Genomic DNA, 22,668 nt, shown 5'->3' on the forward strand with positions numbered 1-22,668 from the left:
ACCTATCCCCTCCTCCCACCTCAAGCCCCACCCCCATCTCCTACCTACTAACCTCATCCCGCCCCCTTGACCTGTCCGTCCTCCATGGACTGACCTATCTCCTCCCTACCTCCCTACCTACACTCACCTATACTGGCTCCATCCCCACCTCTTTGACCGGTCTGTCTCCTCTCCACCTATCTTCTCCTCTATCCATCTTCTATCTGCCTCCCCCTCTCTCCCTATTTATTTCAGAACCCCCTTCCCCTCCCCCATTTCTGAAGAAGGGTCTAGGCCCGAAGCATCAGCCTTCCTGCTCCTCTGATGCTGCTTGGCCTGTGTTCATCCAGCTCTACACCTCGTTATCACAAAGTTTTCTGTACTGCCTGAATCAGTAGCACTGAGTAGAATGAAATTATGCATCATGATTCCCACATGCTTTTTAGATTCTACTCAAATTTCGCAGCCAGAGTTTTTGATGAATTAGGCTGCATCTTTTCTGCATTCGCCAAGTTGAGGAAACAGACTGTCATTGGCAACAACTCATGTTTCAAAACGGTAACTATAATGCAGTCCAATGATATTTTCGTATACAATTTCGAGAAATAATAGAAATGAATAATTGAGATGATCCACTGGGTCAATTCAGCTTATTGTAACCTACTTGTACTGCAGTTGCTAAACTACGGTTGCTGTCAATAGAAGTTTAATATGTTCACATTTAAACTATATTAACTAACCTTGCAGGAAAATATCAGTGCCACTAACCCAAGCGGACAGAAACAGCATAGCAGATTAAAAACTGACCAGCTCAAATAAGATTCCACCTGTTCCGGATCAGATAATTGTATAGTTGCCATCTTAAAGTGACTTTTGCTGGGTTAATTGCCTTCTCTTCTGTGGAGTTTCATGTAGTTTTTCACAATGTCAAAGTACAAGCTAATGGTAGTGCTAGTCACTTGTGGTCATGTTCTAACACCTGTTTTGCAAATGAATTGATAAAGAAGAAACCTGCAGAATAAAATTCCAATTTAGTGTGTAAGTCATACTTCTATAATTTTTATTAAGTTACACACCAATATTTTATAAAACTACTTTAAAAGTTTGTATTCTTCACTCAATGTGCATTAAACCAAGTAATATTCTAATTGATATCTAGTGTGTTAAACAGGATACTTTTCATGAAATTAGATCAGACTTATGTTACTCCACCTAAATATTTCCAGAACATGTAAAATCACTAAATCTAGTGATCTAATCTCAATGAAGATAAAATAAATTTGAACTCCCAATTATTAACTAAAAGGATGAGGACACACAATTTCACATTTTAAAAATGTACTATACGAGAATTAAAAAGAACAGTATTTCATAAACATTTATAATTGAAATCCAAAAAAATTCAATGTAATACTCCCCAATTCGATTTTCATTTCCACCCGAGTTGCAAAATACTTTGCAAATCTTAAAGGTTGCTTCACATCTCGAGATTAAATCAACATGTGTGAGGGCTCTCAGCAATTCACTTTGTTTCTCCTTAGTGTTTCTCTTTTCTCTGGGGTATAGGATTTCTTGGGGTCCTTCCATGAAAGCCCACATTCTGATTTTCCTTCAATACACATGATTCTGGACTCCCAATTCAAGCATGGACCTCAGTGAATTACTGCTTAGTGTCTCCAAATCAGAAATGCTCCTCATTTCTAAAGGCATTCTGTTGGTGCTCCTCACTGTTTTATAGTTACTGCGGATTCTATCTCTGTCTATCTCAAAACTGCATCAAGATGAATGCAACTAACCCTTTCTGTGTTTAATTATAGCGGTGAAACACAAATCCAAATAAAACCTCTTTGCAATCCATCTTCATGGCAGTGTGACACACCTAGGATATTCCAGAATGAAACTGAAACTAATTATCTCCAATTTCAACCATTCCTTAACATAACCCTCTGGCTGAGACAACTGTGAACTTTCTGTCTATATTGAGGCCCAGAGAGCAGTCACCTTTTATTTACTATTTTTACACTTCCAAATCAGAGCTGACAGATAAACACAAACCAGCATTTGATTTGCAATTACTTTCGGTCTGTTTACCAGCTTTCCAAACCTGATGTTTTCATTTGTCTAACATTCATTACACTGGAGACATGGTTTAATGCTTGATGTATGTATGCATGTATATGTACTATTATTTTAAAGTTTAGATTTTTAATGAGTGGCATGTGGGTTTTGTTCTATGTCTTTGAGACTGTGTAATAATGCTACGATTTTTTTTTAAAAACCAGTATGTGAAAGGGGGTCTGGGTGATAATGGGAATTTGCTTCCATCAGAAAAGTATTATGATGAGAGAGCAAACACTGAGGGACATTATTTCAGAGATAGTAGGAACTGCAGATGCTGAAGAATCTGAGATAACAAGGTGTAGAGCTGGATGAACACAGCAGGCCAAGCAGCATCAGAGGAGCAGGGGGAGGGGAAGGGAATTCTGAAATAAATAGGGAGAAAGGGGGAGGCGCTTTTCCTTGCAATTGCAGGAAGTGCTACACCTGGCCCTACACCTCCCCCCTTACCCCCATCCCAGGCCCCAAGAAGACCTTCCACATCAAGCAGATGTTCACCTGCACATCTGCTAATGTGGTATACTGTATCCGCTGTTCCAGATGTGGCATCCTCTACATCAGGGAAACCAAGCGGAGGCTTGGGGACCGCTTTGTGGAACACCTATGCTCGGTTTGCACTAAACAACTGCACCTCCCAGTCGCGAACCATTTCAACTCCCCCTCCCACTCCTTAGACGACACGTCCATCCTGGGCCTCCTGCAATGCCACAACGATGCCACGCGAAGGTTGCAGGAACAGCACCTCATATTTCGCTTGGGAACCCTGCAGCCCAACGGTATCAATGTGGACTTCACAAGCTTCAAAATCTCCCCTCCCCCAACCGCATCCCAAAACCAGCCCAGCTCGTCCCCGCCTCCCTAACCTGTCCTACCTCCCATCTATCCCCTCCTCTCAGCTCAAGCCCCACCCCCATCTCCTACCTACTAGCCTCATCCCCTACCTACTAGCCTCATCCCGCCCCCTTGATTTGTCCGTCCTCCCTGGACTGACCTATCCCCTCCCTAACTCCCCACCTACACTCACCTTTACTGGCTCCACCCCACCATCTTTGATCTGTCTGTCTCCTCTCCACCTATCTTCTCCTTTATCCATCTTCTATCTGCCTCCCCCCTCTCCCTAATTATTTCAGAATCCCCTTCCCCTCACCCATTTCTGAAGAAGGGTCTAGGCCCGAAATGTCAGCTTTCCTGCTCCTCTTGGTCTGCTGTGTTCATCCAGCTCTACACCTTGTTAACTGAGGAACATTAGTTTGCTTTCAGGAAAAATGCATAGCTTTGAAAACTTTTGATTTCAGTTCACAGAAATCCTGTTTGAAGTTAGAAGTGTGAAACAGTTTCTCCTGAACAAGGTAGATAATTTGGAACAGTTAGGAAATAGTTTTAGTTAGGAATAGTTAGGAAAAGATATTAATTTGAAAGTTCTAGACCAGGAGTACTTTGTTAGAACACTTAAGAGGTTATCTTAAGCTTAAAAAAGTCTAAGCTCAGTTGCATGACTAATCAAGAAAAAGGTTACCAAACTGTCAAAAAAAAGGAATTGAATGAACTAGCTAAGTCAAACCTGCAGATGTGATAGAGAAGGGATTCCATCTGGTGTTTGAGGGAGATGGAATTGTATTGTTACTGCATGTTTGAAAATCTTTCAAATTGTGTTACATATAAATAGCTACGGTTTATTATAGTTATGTTCTTTCATTTTGCATAACAAACTTCTGCAGTATTGTGAAAACCAAATCTGTAGCACTGCATGCTTATATTTCAGTGAAAGGCTACCATATTAAATAGAATCTAAATAAAATATGCTCTATCAAGCCAGATTTCAGTCTGGAGCTAACTTGTCCAGTAATAACAACAGCTGGTATCATAACATATGGAATTTGTAATCTGATGATGAAGTACTTCAAGATCTTATTAACAATCATATCCCTCTGTCATGCAGAGTGCATTTGGCTCATTTACCAGAACGAAATAATTAAAATTCCCACATCCAGGCAAACACTTTCATCAGGGAGCTGAGTTCTTCTATTTAAGTATATTAGGATGGATGGAATAAATAACTCGACAGCTAGGAGCCTTAGATATTTTTGTGCAGAGCCATTGAATTTTTCTACTGAACTTTATCTAGCCACATAGCATTTTATTCACCTATTCAAGATTAGGCATCATTGTTAATTTCACAATTTATAGGCCAAAGTAGGTAGTTGTGTCCATCATCAGCTTTGACATGCATGAGGATCCTTATCAACAAATGTCAATCTACTTTTTTTTAAATTTCAAATTCACTGCATTCTGCCAGATCATAACAGACTTCAGAGTACTTTTGTTTCCGACGACATTTTTTGATATGCTTGTGGCTATTCTAAACGTAAGTGATATTTTCAATGCCATTACTGATTTGTTTGTGAGGGCTGAATCTGATGGGGGATGAAGACCAGCATTGTATCTACAAGAAGGAAAAAAGGGAGCATAAAATGACACAATTGGTGATCCAGTTATCTTTCTGAGCAGTGGTTTGATTGTACAAACGAAACTGCAAGTAAAGGATTTGCATGAATCATTTGTTTCTCTGAATTCATTTTCAGATGTGGGAATCACTGGCAGTTGTTGCACATTTCAGGAAGTTCTTGATAATGACAGTTCTGAGCATTCTTGAAATTCTACACTGTTTTTGGTGAAGATTCTCCCATCTTAAACTGCTCTGAGGTTTTGAAGTACTTTGTCCCAGCTGCCACAATTACCTCTTAAATGACAGAGGAAAACCACTTTAGAAAGGTGATGGGTAAACTAGCCAACTCTGCTACCTTTTCTGATCAGCCCTGAGATGGTTAGAGCAATAGGCCTGCTAGCTTCTATATTTGGACTGAAATTTATCCTCAGATACTCTAGTAGAGACTTAAGGAGCAGAATTTAGTGACCCCCACCCCAGGCCATTTAATTGGGTGGGAGATGCCCTGTCTTGTGAATAGCTTCCTACCCCATCATTAATAGAGGCCCTTAATTGCACAATTAATGCTCATTTTAGGGCCTTATCTCACTGGCAATGGTATTTACCGAGCACAAAATGATGCAGTTGCCACACTGAAAGCCTGAAAAAGACTTCAAATGCTTGATCAAGCATCCTGGCATTGAAAAGGGGGCATCTACTAGAGTCAACTCCTGTAATTTGTTTTGACACCCTGCCCCACTATCCCATAAGCCTCTATTTTGCCGTCACTCACCTGTGCACTGGTTCCTCACTGATTATTGTCCTTTGGTGGGTGTATTAGTCACCAGCCTGTCTCTGACAGCACTGGTGATAATGAAGATTTGCTGGCCTCTGATTGGTCTGGGAAGAGTGAAGACTTAAGAAGATATTTCATCATTCTCAACAAAAATATATTCCTTTGAAGAAGAAAGACTACAAGAAAGGCACACCAATTGTAATCAAGGGGAAAAAATATCAGTTGAAGCAGAAGTTTAGTATATCGTGGGTACAATGGTATTTGGAGCAAGTAATGTAATTTAGGAAAATAATCCAACATATTAAGGCTACATGGGATCAGACATGTTAGCAGAACAAACAGGGCACAAACTGAGGACAAAAGTTTAAAACTAATTGTCATGTCCCAGAAACACGAAAGAATTACACAAAATAGTTAAACAATAATAATCTCGTGTGAATGATGCTAGGCCCAGAGCAAATCATTCCTTTTCCATGAGAAGAAGTCCAGACGTGCCCCCCGAGACATGAACTCTAGTACTGGGGAATAAACAGATAGGATGTTTCAGTAAGTAAAGACTAAAGACGTGGCAATTGGCCATTTGATTACCTCTTCCCCTTTCAATGCATTTGCCCGCATGTTAATTTACTCTTTAAATATCACAGATGGAATTTGACTATAATTGGATAAAGGTAATTATATGTTTTGTAGGTAAATAGTACATTTAAATAATGTAACACCCATGTAAAAAAGACCACAAAATCAAAGTTTTGGAACAAACTAGGAGATGATAGAGGCTTTGAAGATAATGTATTATATATCAATCTTTAGAGTAAACGATATCCCCAAAAAGCAAAATAAAACATGCTAGGAATAGTTCAGGGAGGAAGCAATTTAAAAGAATCACTATCTCAAGAGAAAAGCTAATGAAAATAGTAAGAGAACAAGACTGGCAAATTCTCTAAACCAGATGGTTTGCACCCTAGGGTCATAAAAGAAGTGGCTGCAGAGATAGATGATGGATTGGTTGTAATCTGCCAAAATCCTCTGGATTCTGAAAAGATTGCAGTGGATTAGAAAAATGCAAGACACTCAATTCAAGAAAGGAGGAAAACGTAAAGGGTGAAACTCAGCCAGTTGGGTGAACTTGGATGGTGCTACAATTGGCTGGGTATAACAAGAATCAGAATCGATGATTAAAGACATACTAGCAGGATATTTAGAAAATTATCATATAATTGGTCAGTCAACATGGTTTTGTGAAAACAAAATTGTGTTTCACAAATTTATTTCAGTTCTTTGAGGATGCAAGACGCATTGGAAACAGATGAAGGGATTGTCATATAATTAAGGTTGGGCCTATTCTTTTACAATTTAGAAGAATGAGAAATGATCTCATCAAAACATGTAAAGCTCCAAAGGCATTTCACAGGGTTGATGCTGAGAGGGTGCAACACTTCATGGGGGAGGGCAGAACAAGAGGGCACAATTTGAAAAGAAGCTTGTGCCATTTAAGATGGAGATTGGTGGAACTTCTCTCAGAAGGCTGTTAGTGAAGATTGGCGATCTCTTCCTCAATAGCAGTTAATGCTGGATCATAGAATACGTTCAAGTTTGACAGATTTTTTAAATGACAAGTTAGTCAAGGGATATTGAGTGAGGAAGTCCATGCAGGAAAGTTGAGGCCACAATCAACTGAACCACAATCTGACGGTATGGTACAGCAAATTTAAGGAGAGGGCCCATTCCAGCTCCAACTTCTTATATTCTTATGTGACCAAGATCACATGTCTTTATCAACACAAAGTTGCTGGAAAAGCTCAGCAGGTCTGGTAGCATCTGTGAAGGAAAAAAAAGAGTTAACATTTATGAGGAAAGGTCACTGGGCCTGAAACGTTAACTCTATTTTTTCCTTCACAGATGCTGCCAGACCTGCTGAGCTTTTCCAGCAACTTTGATTTTGTTCCTGATTTACAGCATCCGCAGTTCTTTCAGTTTTCACATGTCCTCATACCTTCCCCTATGTTAGGAGTTGCCATTGGGCACACAATTAGCAGTAAGAATAAGAGATGCAGTCAAGAATTTCCTGACACAAAACACACTAAAGGTCACAGTTTCACTTCACGCAGAGATTGCAATCTTCCCTGCAGGTAAAAACGTTGGCTCCTTCAACTTGGCATTCAAATCACAATATGGTGGCACAGTGGTTTAGTCATTCACAGTGCTGCCTCACAGCACCAGGGACCTGGGTTCAATTCCACCCTTTGGCAACTGTCTATGTGGAGTTTGCACATTCTCCCTGTTTCTACATGGGTTTCCTCCCACCGTCCAAAGATGTACAGGCTAGGTGGGTTAGCCATGGGAAATACAAGGTGATGGCGTGGGCTTGGATCGAATGCTCTTTGGAGGATCAGTGTGGATCCGATGGGCCGAATGGCCTGCTTCCACACTGTAGGAATTGCATGATTCTTTCTTTGGCACTAGACTGTTATGTCAAGGATCCTCCCGCCCGCCCCATAAATGATCAGCAGAGGGAATGGGGCTCAATGAGAAGCATCGAAGGTGGTACACCGGCAGAGGGCCTAAACATTTATAACAACAAGACACCTCCATTTTCAGACACATGCTCCTCACCTTCACTCACCACATCTCCCAGGCCCGCCACCCGACCCAAAAGCGCATGCTCAACGCGGCAGGCCGGGCAGCATCCGACCCAATGCGCATGCGCAATGCGACTGGGTCAGACTTGGCACTCGACCTCAGACAGGCGCACAATGCAACTAGCCGGGCCCGGCACTCGATCCAAAGCGCACGCGTGAAGTGAGGGTCCGTGTCCTACAAAGACGCACGCGTATTACGTCAGGTCGGACACCCGGCACTCGGACTAGAGGCGCATGCCCAGCGCGGCATGCTAGGTCCCAGAACACGTGGACCGGTGTGAATGCAATGTTAATCATTCGGCATGGAGCAAAATGTGCATGTTTCTTAATCCATATGGTGTTTTTCTTCCTCACCATCCCTTGCTGGAAATCTGCGCTGAATGCAGAAAGTCGCACCAAATGCACGGGTAAGGCACAAAAATAGAAATTGCTGGAGAAACTCAGTAGGTCTGACAGCAATTTTGGAGAGGGAAAGGAGAGTTAACGTTTCTGGCCCACTGATCCTTCTTCAGAACTGAAGGTGGAGATGGATCGCAGAGAGTGATGGGCTCCATGGCCCCCATTAGAAAATATAACTTCTCTTAAACTGATCTTAACCCATTCCTTTGTCTGTCCATCTGCTGTTCTCGCTCTCTGAGTTCCATCCCACCTCTGAACCCCACTTCCTGCCATGTATGTACCATCCCTCCTGACTTTTCACTCTCCAATGCTGAAAGTTTTGTACTCAAATGTCTTAGTTTTATCCCCCTGCACCCCCACCTTATACCTGACGCATAGGAAAATGTTCATGGTTGTTGGAGGTCAGTCATCTCACCTCCTAGATATCTCTGCAGGAGTTCCTCGGGGTAGTGTCCTAGGCCCAACCATCTTCAGTTGCTTCATCAATGCCTTCCCTCCATCATAAGGTCAGAAGTGGGGATATTAACTGATGATTGCACAATGCTCAGCACCATTTGCGACTCCTCAGATACCGACGCAGTCCGTGTTCAAATGCAACAAGATCTGGACAAAATCCAGACAAAATCCAAAATGGCAAGTAAGATTCATGTCACACAAATACCAGGCTATGACTTTCATCAATAAGAGACAATCTACCCACCACCCCTTGAAATTCAATGGTGTTACCATCACTGAATTCCCCAGTATTAACATCCTGGGGGTTATCATGGACCAGAAACTCAACTGGACTTACCACATAAACACATTGGCTATAAGAGCAGGTCAGAAGCTAGGAATACTGCAGCAATTAACTCACCTCCTGACTCCCCAAAGCCTGTCCACCATCTACAAGGCACAAGTCAGGAATGTTATGGAATACTCCCCACTTGCATCTGGATGGGTACAGCTCCAACAACACTCAAGAAGCTTGACACCATTCCAGGACAAAGCAGCCCCCTTGACTGGCACTACATCCACAAGCATCCACTCTCTCCACCACTGATGCGCAGTAGCAGCAATGTGTACTATCTGTAAGATGCACAGCAAAAGTTCATTAAAGATCCTCAGACAGCACCTTCGAAACCCATGGCCACTTCCACCTAGAAGGACAAAGGTGGCAAATATATGGGAACACCACCACCTTCAAGTTCCCCTCCAAGCCATTCACCATCTTGAATTGGAAATATATCACTGTTTCTTCAGTGTCACTGGGTCAAAATCCTGGAATTCCCTCAATAATGGTATTGTGGGTCAATCCACAGCAGATGGACTACAACAGTACAAGAAAGCAGTTCACCACCACCTTCCCAAGGGCAACCAAGGATGGACAATAAGCGCTGATCAGCCAGCGACACCCACATCCCACAGATGAATAAATGAAAACAATTAGGCATGATATGACATCGAACTCTTCTTCCGTCACATCTGTCTCAGTGGCTAGTTCTTTGGATAGGACCATCCCACAGACACCCTGACCCAAGTCCAGCACTGTCCCTCCCCCTGGGCCCTTCCCTCTGGCCTTTTACCTAGACTTGACCTGTTCAATTAGAACGGTCAAAGTGACATTGGTCACCTTAAATTCTCTGCCCCTCCTTACCCATTTGAACCTATCTCCCTCTGAAATGATTGCAGCCTGACTTTGTAATCAAGCCTGCTGACAAGGACGGTGGTGTGGTCTGGCATACTGACCTCTAAATTGTGGAGGGTAAGCACTAGCTCTCAGACACTAGCTCCTATTATCTGGACCACGACCCTACCATTGAAAACCATGCCTTTGTGTCCACAAAGATCACTAATCACATGCCATCTGGAGATTCCACCACTACCCCGCCCCCCCCCCCAAGCTCATAGTCCTCCAACTCCACCCAGGCCATTTCTGCCCCTTTCCCAAAATCCACAAACAGGACTACCCGCGCAGACCCATTGCCCCGTCCCACAGACCTCATCTGTTCCTACCTCGATTTGACTTTTTCTCCCCTTGACCAGTCCTTTCCCACTTATATTGAGATTCTTTTGACACTTTACATCAGTTTCAGAATTTCTAGCTTGCGGGCTCTATTCATTACCTCTTCTCCATGGACGTGCAATCCCTTTGCATGTCCATCCCCCTTCGGGATGGTTTTGGGGTTCTCTGCCTCTTCCTTGAAAAAAGGCCTGAACCGTCCCCATCCTCCATCAATGTCCTTCATCTGGCTGAGCTCACCCTCACTCTGAACAACTCCTTCAACTCCTGTCACTTCCTTCAGGTCAGAGGAGTGACCGTGGGTACCTGCATGGGCTCCAGTTATTTCTGTTTCTCTGTGGGGTATATGGAACATTCCTTGTTTCTGTCCTACTGTGGCACCCACCCAGAACACTTCCTCCAGTACATCAATTATATCATCAGTGCTGCTTCCCACTCTCATCCGGAATTGGAAAAAATTATCAATTTAACTTTCAATTTCCACCCCGCTCTCAACTTCACCGGATCCATCTCTGACTCTTTCCCTCCCTTCCTGACATCTCTGTTTCCATTCCAGGGATAGTTTGGCCACCAATATCTACTACGAATCCACTGACTCCCACAGTTATGTTGACGATATGTCCTCACACCATGCTTACTGTAAAGACTGTATTGCATTCTTCCAGTTTCATTGTCTCAATTGGATCAGAATATGTCAGCTTCTAGAAGGAGGCTTCCTAATGTCCACCTTCTTCCTCAACCGAGGATTCCTCACCATGGTGGTTGACAAAGCCTTCAGTTGTGTCTGACCTATTTCCCACACTTTGGCCTTCACCCCTTTTCCCTCCTGCAATAATAGGGTCCCCTGGTTCTCACCTACCAACACCCACATCCAAAGGATCATTAGCTGCCATTTCTGCCACCTCCAGTGGAATGCCACCACCAGATGCACGTTCCCTTCCCTCCCTTGTCAGCATTTTGCAGGGACTGTTACCTTGTGGTCCACTACTTGTCCACTCCCAAGACCTCCCCACACCCCCATGACACCTTCTGATGTAATCATAGAAGTTGTAACACCTTCCTGTTTACTTCCTCCCTCCTCACTGTCCAAGACCCCAGACTCACTTGCAGGTGGAGCAGCAATTTACCTGCACTTCACTCTATCTAGTCTACTTTATTTGCCACTTACCACGTCAGCTGTACAACACTGAAACACAGACTGGGCGATGGCTTTCCATAACACCTACGTTCTCTCTGCAAAAATCACCCTGAGTTTCCAGTTGCCTTCCACTTCAACACACCACCGTGTTCCCTGGCCAGTTTCTTTGTCTCAGGCTTGCTGTAGTGTCCCAAGTGAAGTTCAGTGCAAGCTGGAAGAACATCATCCCATTTTCCGCATATGAATCCTGCAACCTTCTGGACTCAATATTGAGTTAAATAATTTTAGGGCCAGAGCACTATCTCCCATTGTCCACAACCCAACCCCCACACACCAGACCTTGTCATCACATGGGTTACTTCCACAAACAACTCATTTTCAACCACTAAGATCCCCAGCAGCAGCTATTGATTTTCCCAGGCTGACTTTTACCCATTCTTTGTCTGCCCAGATATTTTTCTGACTCTCTGGGCTCCATCTCCACCAGTTGTTTACTCTCCCCCAGTCCTCCAACCCATCCTCGGCATAAATGCCAACCTTTCCCTAGCTACAGTCAGTTCTGAAAATGAATCACTTGACCCAAAACATTAACTCTGCTTTGTCGCCATAGATGCTACCAGAACTGCTGAGTTTTTCCAGCAATTTCTGTTTTTGATTCTGATTTCCAACATCTGCAGTTTTTTGGGTTTTTTTCCACTCTTTTCCTAAAGTCACAGTGTTTCTTGAAGAGTGAAATATTGTGTTTGCTATAAATCTGAAATATGTATTAAGCTGCCAAAAGTGAAGTCAGCATTTTTCTTTGGAATACATTTTTACAAGATAAAATAATGCTGATACTGGAATCCTGAAACAATTACAGAAATGACAGCAAGTGCACAGGGCAGTGAGCATTTTTTTTTAAACTATAGTATTTCCACAAAATCTACATTATGCAGATGCTAGGAGTCTGAAATAAAAATCAGATCTACTCAACTGTTCAGGAAACATTTGTTGGAAGCAGAGTTCACAGTTGTTGACCTTTCTTCAGTAGTTTCTCTTGCCATGGAAAGTAATTCGGAATTTTGAATGTGGATATTGTTATCAGTAGCTGAATGTCTGGTTAGATTGTTTCAGCCACATTAAGTCAGTGCTCAGCACTTTTATTATAAGATTTACTAAGCAGTGATAACTGGATCATACATCTTCCTGAGTTCCCAGAATCACAGATGTCAGTTTTTAGTTAATTCAGTTCACTCTGCTTGATATCAAGAAATGGATAGCAAAGGCTGTCAGCTCTGATAATATTTTGGAAATGGTGATAATTTGTAATCCAGACTAACTGCATCCCCAGCCCTGGGCAAGCTTTACCAGTATAATTACAACACTGGGATCTAGCTGGCAATAAAACATAGAACAGTACAGCACAGGGATGGGCCCTTCAGCCTGCGATGTTGTACTGAACATGACGCAAACTTAAATTAATCCCTTCTGTCTGCCGTTGGTCTGTATCCCTCCATTCCTTGCATATTCATGTGCTTATCTAAAACTCCCCTTAAATGCCCCTGCTCTACCTGCTTCCACCAACACCCCGGCAATGTGTTCCAGACACCTATCCACTGTCTGTGTAAAAAAACTTGACCGTCACATCTCCTTTGAACTTTCCCCCCTCACCTTTAAATGCATGCCCACTAGAATTAGACATTTCAATCTGAGAAAAAGATTCTGATTGTCAACCCTGTCTACGCATTTCATATTTTCATAGACTTCTATCAAGTCTCCCCTCAGCCTGTGCTGCTCCAGAGGAAACAACTCTGGTTTTTCTAACTTGTGCTTATAGCTCGTACCCTCTAAGCCAAGCAGCGCGCTGGTAAACCTCTTCTGCACCCTCTCTGAAGCCTTGACACCCTTCACCTAATGTTGCAACAGAATTGAATGCAATACTGTAAGTGTGGCCTAACCAAAGTCATATAAAGCTGCAACGTAAATCCTGACTCTTGTACTCAATGCCCTGACCAATAAAGGCAAGCATGCCATACACCATTTTTTACCACCCAATTTACTTGCTTGGCCACTTCAAGAAGATATGGACTTGAACCCAGAGATCCCTCTGAACATCAATGCCTTTCAGGGTCCTGCCACAAACTGTATATTTTTCCTTAACATTTGATCTTCCAAACTGCAGCACCTCACACTTGCCCAGATTAAACTCGATTTTACCATTTCTGTGCCCATATCTGCAACTGATCTATATCCAGTTGTATCCTTCGACAACATCTACACTTTCCACAACTCCACTGATCTTAGTGTTGTCTGCAAGATTACTAACTAACCCAACCATGTGTTCATCCAAGTCATTTCTATATATCAGAAGAGCAAAGGTCCCAGTATGGATCCCTGTGGAACACCACTAGTTACGGACCTCCAACCAGAAAAATTCTTCTCTACCACTACTGTCTGCCAGTTCTGAATCCAAGCAGCAAATCACTGTGGATCATTGAAAATTGTTTAGGCATTTCCCTGCCCATGAAAAATAGGTCAAATTGAATCTGTTTAATTTCCCCCCTCACAGTCTACTCTTAATTATCAGCAAATTGATTAATGTGCCATCGACACCATCAAGTAATACTTACTCAGCATTAACCTATTCATATGCTCAGGTTGGAACCTGCTAGAGGTGGCTTCAAACTTGGACTAAAGAGCGGAACTCAAGACATGAGCTGAGAGTGACGTCTTTGACATCAAGTCAGCATTGTCTCTGGGTGAGTCGAGGAACCCCAAAAAGCTGAAGTCAATGGGAATGATGTGGAAAATTCTCCGGTGGTTGAAGTTCTACGTAGTGCAAACGATGATGGTTGCAATTGTGGGAGATTCGTTACTTCAGACCCAGGATATCACAGTAAGAGTTTCTCAGGATAGTGTCCTGGTCTCAATGATCTTCACCTTCAACAATGATCTGACCTCCATCATAGGGTCAAAAGTGGGAAAGGTTGCAGATGATGGCATGATGTTCAGCCCCATTTGTGATTCAGATATGAAACAGTCCATGTCATTTGCAGCGCTCACACTTAGGCTGGTAAGTAACTATTAAACCACAAGTGCCAGGCAATGACCACCCCCAACAAGCGAGAATCCAATAATCTTCCCTTGACATTTTATGACATTATCATTCCAATCACCCATTATCAACATTCTGGGGATTAGCACAGAAACTGAACAGGAAATAGAGATAATTTTTTTTGCAGTTACATAACATCTGACAAAGAACTGTTACAGTTATATTGGGTGCTCTGACAAAAGTTTTCCGGTATGTTTGTGTAAAACGCTTCTAGTGCCTGATCCATAAATGCAAATATAACAAGCATAACATTCAGAATGAATGGATGAAAGTAAGTTGAGTGGTATGTTAATAACATCTTTGGTTCATTTAGTAAATTCCATTTTATCAAATGATAATTACAGATATCGTATATGTCAAACATGTTAGTTTGCAAGTGTTCAATAATATTCTGTAAAATATAAACATACTAGCAAACGTTTCTAAATATGTTACTTGTATGTTACATTATTCCATGAATCAGGTTTATCTAATAAAATAAGATATAGATATTTTTAAAGATGTTAGGGTTGAAAATATTTATCGCTGCAGAGCTTCTAACTGCCTGTGGTGCATTGGAATGTTTTATGTAGTAGAGAAAGGAGTTAATGCCAGGGAGAGAGGAATGGTGGAGCAAAGGAAGATATGTTCAATGACACAATGAGAACGCACCTTGGCCTTCAAGAGACTTTTTGCAAGCCCAGCTTTTGGCTGACTCAGGAAAAATGTATTTGAGCATCGGGATCTCAAAGTGAAACTTTGGTCATGCGTTACTAGTCAGGATCTCCACATCTCCATATGCCTCGGAGAGCTGGACAACGTACAGGAGGCAGCTCAAGTTCTGATGCAGAGCCACAAATGGCCCCTTTGCAAATCCGGTGGCAAGAAAGACATCCAACCTGCCCAACCTTGAGGTGCAAATCTCTCAGAGCCAATTCGACTGGGCAGATCATGTTGCTTCCAAGCCTACCACCAGACTCCTGAAGCAACTCTTCTACCTGGTGGGAGACTACCAGGAGGACAGCAGAAATTCTTTAGAGATATGCTCAAAACTTCCCTGAAGAGTTCAGACATAGCTCGACTCATCAGAGATCCCGACTTATAATCACACAAACTGGAAAAGACCCATTCAGGAAAGCACCGAATATAATAGGAATGTTCAGAAGTGAACTTATAAGAGGAAATGCACAAATCTCTAAATGACTTGTTTATTCAACTCTTAAAGCACTATCTGCTCCACATGTGGCAGTGTCTGCTGATCACACACTGAACATATCAGCTATCTCAGAACCCAGCAAAGCAAAGTGGAGGCAAACCATCTTTCATCTTCAGAGACTGCCAAAGGAGAATGAGCCTTTACAGAAGCAGTAAGTGCTCCTGACCTCATGAGGGTACATTGTATGAATCAGACATGGGTCTATGGTATAGGTGCCTGACATCTTATGTTAGACAGCTCTGGTCTTTGATAAATTACCTATAAAGTGATTGGGCTGATAATTTGCCAAGTATTTAATTCACATGGGGAAATTTACTGAAGTCACATTAAACCTTTTTTTCTCTTTCTTTTCATTTTTAATTTTGTGGGGATTTCAGTCCTTAGCAGGTTTTATTGTATACATTCAAGACATTTGACGTGCATGCAGACTGCCAGTATGTTCCAACATCATGATGTGTGATTACAGTGTCTTACTCAGAGGATTGACAAAGGTTTTGAGAACTACTGTTGAATTTGTTATGTTATAATTTAGAGCTGGATTTTTTGATGTATGTCAGTCCCTGACAGTGGGCTCGAATGTCTTTTTATTGATGCAGTTAGTGATGATCTTCTTTCCTCTTCAATGCAAGTTGTTATTCATTTTCTCTATTTGTCTTATTTCTGTGATTGCTCTCCTTGGTTCCATCCAGGCAATGGTTTTCTAAATGTTGCCAGCTTCCATCACCCAGTGTCCAATATTAGGATTTCAGCTGGAACAATGTGTGCAGACACAATATTCAAACATGGAGCACGCTGACATAATTTACTTTGCATGGTCTATAGGCATCAGACTTGGTATTTTGTTTATATGGCTCAAATTTGACGAATGTATCGACAACTAGTTAATTCCTTTCACAATCTAAACTGTCACTCATAACAAAGCCGCATGTCAGAAATGTACTTCTTGTAACTTAAAAGCATGCTGTTTGGGGAAAACTAATGGCATTTATACTGCAGCCAGTGTGCATTTTCACCAGTTTTGAGACCACCTTTCACAGTTGCTTCTGTTACCAGCACAATGATGAATTTCCATTCAGAATCAATATTCCAACTGACATTAAAGTATAATACAAAGTCATATTAAACATTAAGGGCTGAAATTTCCCATTTTTTTGGCAAAGTGTTATTTTCAGGGAATTTCAAAGTGGTTTTCTCATTGTAGCTCAAGCTTTTACCTCTTGCACAACTAATGACTTTTCTTATCTTACGAAGGCATCCGTGCAACCACTGCCCTGAAAAGGCCAGTCTATCAGCTCCTCTTTCACTTCTGAGGAAGAAGCCATAGATCGCTCCGAGGAATCAACAAGGTTGCTTTCTCCTGCATCTTCTGCCAGCTCAGAAACCTCCACCTTGGAGCATTCTCTATCTGCGTTACATTTAAGAACACAGTCCGATGTGCACAGCTTCATAGCTGGTTTCCACAACTTTATATGAAAGTAATGTTTGTCATATTTCTGATGCAAAACTTTGTCACTTGGGTTATACTGGTATTCTATACAAGATTTAAAAAGTGCACAAATGCGATTTTTTTTGCTGCTGGTTACAACCTTCCTGAAAAAGAGAAGCTGGGTAGCTGCTTATCTGGAGAGACACCACCACCGTAGTAAGGAGTTAAAATAGTCTTTAAGGTGTGTCAAGGTAGATCACTTCTCTGAGAGGTTACTTGACTAGTTACTTCAAAAGCTAGAGCCAGATTGAAGACATGTCTGCCTCAGGACTGAAATATCACAATCTAGATTATCCACAGTCAAAGTACTGAAAATGAGCTGGTATGTAAAAAAGTGTAAAGATGTGAAAATGACTGAGACAAAAATATGATTCAGTGCACTCAACATTGATGAAGAGATTGTCTTCAAACCTGTCCAAGGTTTGTTGAATTCTTCTTTATTAGAATTGAGCTTGACAGCTGTTGAGAAAAAGGAAGACATAAAGCACGGCACCGCTAAATGAATTTGTCAGGTATCTTCTCTTGCTGTCTGTTCTGCAGAGCTTCATTAATATTCATACGTGCTGAGGAATAGCTTTTACAAGACAAATGATAAAATGCCTGAATTCAAGGCTGCCATCCTGTGGCAGAAGTCAGAAGTCAGAAGTCACACGACACCAGGTTATAGTCAAACAGGTTTATTTGGAATCACACAAGCTTTTGGAGCGCAGCCCCTTTGTCAGGTTCAGTGAGAGAGCAGGGCACACATACACAGATTTTATGGGCAGAGAGATCAAGGGCAGAAAGATCAAAAGATTGTACAACTGGCGTGAATGGAGTGTCAGATGATAAATCTCTGCAGGTGACCAAGAGTATTAGACAGTGTGTAAAGTGTTTATAAAGTCAATGCCACTGCTGTGCTGTCGTGACAATCAGGCAGAACCTTAGGAACATACAAAAGGTGACATCTCAGGTCAGACACTGAATTGTAGGTATGAGGCCTTATTCAGAATCTGTCTCCGCGTTTTAACCTGGAATCAGGCTGGTTTTATTCCGAAAGCTAGAATTTACAAGATGTCACACTGACTGACTGTGACTACAAATTGTGTTTTTTGAACAAAATAGAATGTATCGGCAAATAAGCAGACATCTTGGATGAAATGAACCACCCCATAGATTGTGTGTGTGTGTATCAACTCAAGGAACTGATCAAGACTTTTGATCCAGTCCTTCAGAGTGTCCTATGTACTCTCATCCCACGTACTTCTCACATAGGGGACTTCTACTGCCTTCCAAAGATACACAATGCCAACACACCTGGATGTCCCATTGTATCAGGCAATGGGACCCTGTGTGAGAACCTCTCTGGCTATGTTGATGACATCTTGAAACCCATTGTAGAAGGAACTCCTAGCTTCTGTCACAACACTACAGACTTCTTATAGAAACCCAGCTCCTACAGACCAGTAGAACCAGTCACATTCTTTGTCAAAATGGACGTTTCAGCACTCTACACCAGCATCCCCCACGACAATGGCATTGCTCCAACAGCCTCAGTACTCAACATCAACAACTGCCAATTTCCAGACGCCATCCTTCAACTCATCTGCTTCATCCTCGATCACAATGTCTTCACCTTTGACAACCAGTTCTTCATCCAGACACATGGAACGGCCATGGGGACCAAATCTGCACCCCAATATGCCAACATTTTCATGCACAAGTTCGAGCAAGTCTTCTTTGCTGTTCAGGACCTCCGACCAATGCTGTACACCAGATACATTGACAACATTTTCTTCCTTTGGACTCAGAGTGAAGAATCACTGAAACAACTACATAGCGATATCAACAAGTTTCAGCCCATCATCAGACTTACCATGGATTACTCTTCAGAATCAGTCTCATTCTTGGACACACGCATCTCTGTCCAAAATGGACACTTCAGTACCTCACTTTACTGCAAGTCCACAGATAACCTCACAATGCTGCACTTCTCTGAGAGTTTGTGTGTGTGTGTGAGAGAGAGAGAAAGAAAGAGTGTGTCTGTGTCAGTGAGTTTATAAACATTTTACACACTGTCTAATGTTCTTGATCACCTATAGAGACTTATCATATGACAATCCATTCACGTCAGTCGTATGATCTTTTGATCTGTCTGTCTTTGATCTCTCTGCCCATAAAATCTGTGTTTGTGTGCCCTGGTCTTTCACTGCACCTCATGAAGCTTGTGTGATTCCAAATAAACCTGTTGGACTGTAACCTGGTGTCATGTAACTTCTGACTTTGTCCACCCCAGTCCCACACCGGCATCTCTTCATCATGGCTATCCTGTGGCAGAGTGACATCTACTGATTTTGACCTGAATAGAGAACAGATGCAACTGTTTGTCACTTACCACTGTTGTCTCATGTAGCCAGTTATGATGGATTTTGTCAACTCAGAATTACACAAGGAAGCAAGCAATCTGCATGTCAGTCAGTCTTTTGGTTGGTTTGAGTAGAAATCATCTAATGAGAACAAAATCATTAATTTGTTCTATGGAACAAGTCAAAATGAGAATTAAAAGCTTTCACTTGAATAAAATGAATGAACATTCAGATTATGTAACAGATCACCTGATTTTGACACTGTTTAAACGATTCAATTTGCTTTTATATTTATGGAATAATGGTGTGATTGTTTTAGAGTCATAGAGCTACACAGCATGGAAACAGGCCCTTCGGTACAACTTGTCCATGCTGACCAGATATCTAAATTAATCTAGTCCCATTTGCCAGCATTTAGCCCATATCCCTCTAAACTCTTCCTATTCATGTGCACAGCCTTTTAAATGTTGTAATTGTACCAACCTCCACCACTTCCTCTGGCAGCTCATTCCATACACGCACCAAAAAATTGCCGCTTAGGTCCCTTTTAAATATTTCCCCTCTCACCTTGAAACTATGCCCTCTAGTTCTGGACTTCCCACCCAAGGAAAAAGACCTTGGCTATTCATCTTATCCATGCCCCTCATGATTTTATAAACCTCTATAAAGTCACCCCTCAGCCTCCGATCTCCAGGAAAAATAGCCCCAGCCTATTCAGCCTCTCCCTATAGCTCAAACACTTCAACCCTGGCGACAACCTTGTAAATCCTCTCTGAACACTTTCAAGTTTCGCAACAGCCTTCCTATAGCAGTGAGAGTGGAACTAAACTCAGTGTTCCAAAAGTGGCCTAACTGTACAGCAGCAACATGGCCTCCCATTAGTAAAGATGAAAAGAAGAGAGTGACTTACTACAAAGAAGGATGAGGAGAATTGTCTTGATTTATTTGAAAGTTGTATTTATTTTGAAAATGATATGAATGTACGATGGCATTTTAATTGAGTTTCCATTCTTCCCTTTGGTATAAAGTCTTGATGTTGAGACAAGTGAAATGATTATTTTTAATGACTATCGCAATTTCATAATTGCAAGGTAGAATGACTGGTGGTGAGAATCTCTTTTTTTGATATGGATTATATTTCACTGATAAATATAGCTGCACCTTGCCAGAACAATTAGTAGCATTTTCTGTTCGAAGTGGGCCTAGTCAAGCAATTAAATTTTAGTTGTTTATCAACTTGGCTCCAACTTGCCTCAAATATGGAGTACAGCCGAGAATGTCACTTTAAGTGGGCAAATGAGGTAAACAGGATTTATGAAAGCACAGCGTGAGACTTGATCTGATAAAATAAAAGTCTCTGTAGTTCACTATAAAATCCTGCATTAAAGCCTGGCTAGCCTTAAGCTAGTTCCTGATGGCTGTTCTCTCGTAGTGCCAAAATGCAAATAAATTTATCAATGATCCCATTAAAACTGAGAATATCAGTCAGAGACACCAAAATATGAACCCCTTGTCCACGGATGTTGGAATCTGATAATTGCCAACCCTTTAGGATCTTTATAGTACCTCGCTGACCCACTTGCAAAGCACTTAGGAGGTAAAAACCTACATTTTAGGGTGCAGCAGCAATTAGTGTTAAAATCTGGATGCATCATAGCTTGGTATGGCAAGTGCTCTGTCCAAGACCATAGGAAACTACAGAGAGTTGTGAACACAGCCCAGACCATGATGCAAGCCAACCTTCCAACCATTGACTCCATCTACACTTATCGTTGCCTCAGAAAGGCAGCCAACATCATAAATGGCCCCTCCCACCCTGTTTATAATCTCTTCCAACCTCTTCCGTAAGGCAGAAAATACAAAATCTTGTACACATGTATCAACAAGTTCAAGGACAGCTTCTTCCTCATTGTTATTAGAGTTCTGAGTGGACCTCTCAAATTTCAAATCTAATGCTGAAGATGCTTTCTGTGCTTCTTTGCAGCTGTAACTTTGTATTCCTCACTCTGTTCAATCATCCTATCATCTTTATATGAAATGATCTGCCTGTATTGCATGCAAAAAAAAACTTTTCACTGTACCTAGATATATGTGACAATAATAAATCAAACCCAAATTGGCGATACTCTGCACCAAGGGACAGACATCCAACTCACAGATTGGATTAGGCTGCATATCAGGGCATGTCAATTGTCCTCTTAATGGTCTCGCACTTAGCAATTGACTACATGTTTTCAGCATCCCTGCTTTGTCTTGTCTTGCAGTTGTATGATCAAGAAGCTTGCTATGCTGGTCAGCAGTCCTCAATGGATGGTGCAGACATTTCAATGTACAGCACCATTCTATGTCAACCTCACACCTGCATCATGTGCTGGAAGTTTACATGGCAAACAAAACGCATGTTTAGCAAGCAGGCAGCCACGTCTCAAAGTCTTAGTGAGTATGTTTCACCAAACTGCATGGTGGGGGGTGGGGGGGAGGGGGTGGCAGTGGGTGCTGGCGCAAGTTATCAAGGGAAGTCTACAATAGCAGTCCAGTGGATTGACCACAGCCAAAAAATGTGTACATGTGCATTGCAGAGAGTAGATCATTGTCAGCCCCATGATTCAATAACATACAGTCTGAGAGGGGTCGGTGGGGGAAGGGGGGAGGGGGGGGAGGGAGAGGCTGACACAGTCAGGGAGATGTACAGGCAGCAGTCAGGAGTCTGGGAACCTCTTGTCCAGGTCTGTCTGGTTAGGCTTCTGAAAAGGGTCAGCCATGATCAGTCTTTTGCCTACAAAATCCAAGGAGAAAGAAGAGTGGAAGGGCCATGGGAGGTTGGTGGGGTGGGGGAGAGGGCCTTGCTGTGAAGCAGGCTGGGGAACCTATTTGTTGGCATCAAGGACTGCAGCAAGGGGAATGACAGTTGTGAAGAGGATCAAGGTTGAGAAGATGGCACCTTCATGGTAGCCTCAGCTGGTGTGGGTACTGAAACCATGTGTTAGCATCACTCGGTGTCATAAACCAACTGTCCAACACCAACTGAACTAACTGACCTCCCAATTCATTA

This window comes from Rhincodon typus, chromosome 32 (genome assembly GCF_021869965.1).
Source record: "Rhincodon typus isolate 14 chromosome 32, sRhiTyp1.1, whole genome shotgun sequence".
NCBI classification, from domain to species: Eukaryota; Metazoa; Chordata; class Chondrichthyes; order Orectolobiformes; family Rhincodontidae; genus Rhincodon; species Rhincodon typus.